Source organism: Lissotriton vulgaris, chromosome 4_1 (assembly GCF_964263255.1).
Source record: "Lissotriton vulgaris chromosome 4_1, aLisVul1.2, whole genome shotgun sequence".
NCBI lineage: Eukaryota > Metazoa > Chordata > Amphibia > Caudata > Salamandridae > Lissotriton > Lissotriton vulgaris.
The window spans coordinates 2,030,004,818-2,030,010,863 of record NC_141691.1 but is presented as its reverse complement, the minus strand read 5'-3'; positions in this window follow the sequence as shown (position 1 = coordinate 2,030,010,863).

The following is a 6,046-nucleotide window of genomic DNA, read 5'->3' as shown; positions in this document are numbered from 1 at the left end:
TTCGGGGGACTACCGGCAAAAACAGGGACTCCGATCTCAAAGATCGTGCCGGATGGTAGAAAGCCAGCCTCCTTTGCAAGTATTGAGCTCCCGTGGCATGCACATCTTTATGGGCCAGTGTCATAGCCTTGAATATTATCCGTTTCCGGATGGGGAGCCAATGTAAAGCTTGCAATAGGCTGGAGGCGCTGGCTCGCCTATGAAGGCCGAAGATGGCTCGTGCGGCAGCATTCTGGGCCACCTGAAGGTGTTGTAGGAGGTACTCCGGAAGGCCAAGGTATAAGATGTTAGCATAATCCAATCTGGATCCAATGAGGGCCTGAACATTTGTTCTCCTGTGTTCCTCCGAAAGTAGCGGAAATAACTTCCGGAGCATCCTAAGAATGCCAAAACATGTTCCTGTAAGAGCCAGCACCTGGGATTTGAGCGTCAGACAGTTATCAATTTTAATTCCCAGGTTCTTGGCTGACTGAGATGAATGAGCTGGAAGGAACATGTTGGCGGGCCACCACCCATGCCGATCCGGATCAGATGAACATCCGAAGAAAAGTATCTCAGATTTGTCTGAGTTGCACTTGAGGCTGTTCAGCTGGAACCAATTAAAAACAGCCCCAAGGCACTCACGGATACTTTTGCCATCGAATTCTTCACCCTTCCGGCAGGTGAAGAGAAGCTAGGTGTCATCAGTGTATGATAAGATCTGGGCCCCGAAGGACTCCACCAATGTCGCCAAAGGGGTCATAAAGATGTTAAATAGAATTGGGCTCAGCACAGAGCCCTGAGGAACTCCGACTCCCAGAGGCAACATCTCAGCGGATCCAGGGGAGACGGTTGGCTAGAAAAGAACAAAACCAATTGAGCACCCTCAGACCGATCTCATGGAGTCTTACGAGGAGATCCTCGTGGGGGACGGTGTCAAAAGCCGCCGACAAGTCCAACATGACCAGCATCACCCTGCCTCCAACATCCAGCGTCTCCTTAACGACCTCCGAAACCTCCAATAGTGCTGTTTCTGTGCTTAAATTGGGGCGGAAGCCTGATTGAGAGGAATGTAATAGCTCATGGGACTCCAAGAAATTGGAGAGCACACCATGTACATACTTCTCAAGAATTTTAGTAAATGCCGGAAGGAGCGAGATGGGCCTGTAATTGGCAGGGACTTCTGGGGCAAGGCTCGTTTTTTTGAGGAGAGGGATAACCATAGCCTGCTTCCAAGACTGCGGGATAGCCCCCTGACTAAGGGAAAGATTCAGGATGGGGTTGGCTAGAGGGTTGACTGTAGCTGCCATTTTAGCTAGGAATTTAGCCGGGCAGGGATCACGTGGCGATCCAGATTTAAGATTTGTCATAAGTGTTAGTGACAAAGACATCGTGAGTGGCGGAAAAACCGCCAACACAGGACAAGAGGATAATGGATGGGCTGGTCCCTCCGGAAGGTTCATAGAATCAACCGTCGGCCTAATGGGAAAAGAATCCTGTATCAGCCTAATTTTTGTAGTGAAAAAATTGGCTATGGTGGCAGCCCAGGTCTCGGACGGAGCTTCCTGAACTGAGTTAGAGCGCGTAGTTGTAAATTCCCTAACAATCAAGAAAATCTCCTTACAGGAGTTTGCTGCTTCCTCGATTCTCCAAGCGAAGTAGCATTTTTTTTCCTGAAATACTTGTCGATGGTAAGATTTGATCATAGATCTATAGGTCAACCTCGCCTCGGTATCATACTGAGCACTCCACGTCCGTTCGGCAACTTTACTCTGCCTACGGGAATGCGCCAGCACTTCAGTGAACCATGGTGCCGAAACCCATTTTGCGGTGGTTGGAGGGGGCAGCACAGGGGCAAGTTCATTCAGCCTGTCTATGAGCCAAGTCTGCAGGATTTCCAGGTCGTTATCCAGGTCACCGGTGTAGGAGACGGGATGGTTCTGGAGGGCCTGGGCTAACAACTCCGGGGTCACCCGATGATATGATTCCTACGCAGGCATGCATGTTCACAGCCTGCTTATAAATACACCAGGAGTAGCAATTAACACTACTCAGCATTACAGCTACCATTTAGTCCTGTCAGACACATATTAGTCAAACAGGAACTATCCTTATTGGTGCTTTCCTTTGATGCATACTTTTGAACTCTTCATCTGATTAAGCTAGTGGTGAGCAGCAGAATTCTACCCATATATTATCAGCTGACTTGTAATAATGGTGCATTTTTTGATTCATTGTATTTCTTCTGCAGTGCATCCTTGCCTTCTTACCACACCCAGAGGGCACAACAATCCAGACTGCTAGTACTATACAAGGCCTATGTTATTTTTCTTTACAGTTATTAATTTCGACAGGGTATAGCATAGATGAATTGATATTGCCGAGGTGTTGGTACAGAGTAAGTGATCACTGTGCTTTGTCGTAACAGATCTCCCTCCTCGCAGTTTCCTTCCCTTTCTTCCCTCGCTTGATCCTTCTATTGACCTGTGCCATTACGGCAATCAGACTTGGGTAGATCAAAAGGTGGACCCCTTTTGTGCATCAACCGATCCTGAGGACTTGCAAAATAACAACATTTCCGACCCACAGTATATATTACTCCCGGTTGGTTAGTGTAGGGAATGGCCACTCTTGAGGATGTAATGGAGGCATTAGCCACGCTACAGGTTGAGTTAACCACTGCTAGACAGGAAACAGCAGATCTGAGGGCCAGGTTCGACGGGTTACAAAACAACCCCTTCAACATAGGGACTGCTGCTGCAGCGCATGGTGCAGTGGTAGTCGAACTACTGATTTCCATTCCACAGAAAGGTATAATGGGGATTCTAGTAATGTACAAGTTTTGCTACACTTTTCGTGTAAGCCGAAATCCTTCCCTACCAATCAGGCAAGAGTAGCATTCTTTATTCCGTACCTTGCAGGAGATGCTTCACAATGGGCAGTACCCTTGGTTAATAGGAACGACCCTCTCTTAGATGATTGGGACGCTTTTCAAGAGGAATATATAAAAGTATTTGATAGAAGGGCTGATTCATACATGGCAGATAAAGAATTGTTGGAGCTTCGTCAAGGAAGCAAGGATCTGCTGGTGTATCTTAATTCCTTTTGACGTCTTGTCGCGGAAACCAAAAGGCCTGAGTCCAAGCAAGCAGCCTTATTTCATCAAGGATTAAGGGACGATCTGAAAGATGGTATTGCCCAGATCGATCCGCAGCCTGCTACCTGTGAAGATTTGATTAATTTGGTTATACGCCTTGATCATAGAATGAGTGAACGCAAGGGCGACAAGAAAAGGAAGGATAAACACTCACCTTCTTATGGACACCCAGGGTCTTCTGAAACACATCAGGTCTCAAGGTCCGAGCCTATGGATATAGGAACCATCAAGGCTGCATTGACTAATGCTGAAAAAGAGACGCGCCGCAAACAAGGTCTCTGCTTATATTGTGGCAAGAAAGGCCACTACGTGCGAGAATGTCCAGTTAAACTAAGAACTAATAGGTTTTGTGCTGGCAAAATAGAGACAGCCGCTCTGGACAAAGTTACGGAAAACGAGATGACTCCAAGAAAAACAAAGGGAATTCTTGGAGTCCTGCGTATATCCCTTCTTTGTTATGTCCAGACCCTGCCGAACAATGTCACCTGTATATTGAAGTCTTGCTACTGATACAAAACGAGTGGATTACCATGGATGTGATGATGAATTCTGGAGCCACTGGCTTCTTCATGGATTGGGATGAGGCTAAGTGAATAGGAATGGGTTTGATTCTTAAAATCACACCAGAAGACGTCTATGCAGTTGATGGAAGAAAACTGGTTCCTGGGCCTATAGGATACCACACAGAATATATCATGATGCAATATGGGTCCATGCACCATGAATCGATCACTTTCAACATCATCAGGGCACCTCAATATGGGATAATTTTGGGGTTACCCTGGCTACAGAAACACAACACTGAAATCCATTGGGTCAACAAGACAGTATTAATGAACTCTCAGTTCTGCCAGGAGCATTGCGGTAGGACCCTCGAGAATCCCACCAGAGCATTAGCTTGTGGGTTACAGATTGCCACAGACGCAGAAAAGGTGGTGCAGTTGCTGTCAGTGTATCAGAAGTATGAGTGGGTATTTGACAAAATGCAAGTGAAGTGCTTCCTCCCCATAGGTAGTATGACTGCCAAATTGACCTTATTCCCGTTGCTGTAGTTCCTATTGGGAGGCTGTATGCCTTAACGGAACCGGATAATCTCCACCTAAGAGAATACTTGGACAAACTACTTGAAATAGGTTTTATTCGTCCATCCAAATCCCCTGCCCCATCGCCACTTTTCTTTATACCAAAGGCCAATGGCGAACTCAGATCATGTGTGGACTTTAGGGCACTGAATGCAGTAACCATAAAGACCTAGCATTAGTGTCTTACTGGAACAGGTAAAGTGCGCCAGGATATACACAAAGCTCGATCTGAAAGGGGCCTATCTTTCGGTACGCATGAGAAGTGGTGACAAGTGGAAAATGACGTTCAAGACCAGATACAGTTTATTTGAGTATTTGGTTATGCCGTTATGGCTCTGCAATGCCCCTGCAGTATTTCAATTCTTCATTAATGATGTGCTTCCGGAGATCTTAGACCATTATGTTGTAGTATAAATAGAGAACATGCTCGTTTATTCCAAGACAGAGGAGGAGCACATCCATCATGTAACATCAGTACTAAGGATCCTACAGAAAACCCATTTGTTCCTTAAACTGAGCAAATGGGAATTTCATGTGACTACAATGGAATTTTTAGGAGTCATGTGAAGCCCTTCTGGCCAGGAGATGGCTGAGCGTAAAATCAACTCCGTCCAGGATTGTCTCCCTCCCAAAAATGTCCGGGATATGCAATGCTTTCGTGGCTTTGCCAATTTTTACAGACTCTTCATAGCTCAGTTCTCCAACCTTGTGGTACCCATCACGCAGTTATTGAAGAAGTCACAGAGATTTGAATGGACTTCTGAGGCCCAAGCAGCCTTCATTGCCCTGAAGGTAGCTTTTGTAACCGCCCCAATATTGTTTCACCCGAATCCAGAGAAACCTTACATTCTGGCAGCCGATGCATCAGAAGTAGCTTTGGGAGCCATCTTGTCCCAAAGACATCCCTCCACAGGGCAATTACATGCAGTAGTGTTTCTGTCTAGGAAACTTAATGAGGCTGAACAAAACTATCATGTTGCTGAGAAAGGACTTTTGGCAATAAAGGAAGCTTTCGCCGAGTGGAGGCATTTCTTGATGGGAGCCAGACATGTGGTTACGGTGTACACCGACCACAGGAACCTTCAATTCCTGACAGCTGTGAAACATCTCACCCCGGTCAGCTCAGTTGGATTGCAGTAATAACCAAGTTCGAATGAGAAAAACAAGGACCCCCTGGGTAGTGGTAGTTAATCGACTCCTAGGGCAGGGTAACAAAATAGGTGAATAAAAAATCCTAGGACATCAACTAAATGAGTGAACAATTATCCTAGACCAAGAGCAAAAGGAACAATCGGAATAAGAATTATATAAAAAACATGTTTTTAATTGGTATGTTAAAAATCATATAGAAACTGAACAATAATCAGACTACATGATGAAAATAAAACATCAATCAACAGGCATATATAAACATCATTATTAAAAAAAAGGGACATTACATATATATACTAAAAAGAATACATTTCAAGATACATTCAAAGTCATAGTTGGTGGCTAAAGTGCTGGGGAAACATAAAAACTTGACGCGCGTTTCGGCAGAAAACGCCTTCCTCAGGAGTCGCAGATGATACTCTAGAAATATATTCACAAAAAAACATATATCAGACTACCATATATACATATGCAATATTACAAAGACATTACTAGCAATATTTATTCTGAAAACAGACAGTATACAAAACATAAGTTAAAAATGTAAATCAGACTCGAAAGACCTAAGTGCCTAGCCGGTCTAGTGTACTAATTTGTTCAGCCATAGTCAACTGGTAGACAGATCAGCTACAACGCTTGCACAGTACTGGACTCATAATAGAGAGGTTAAAAAACC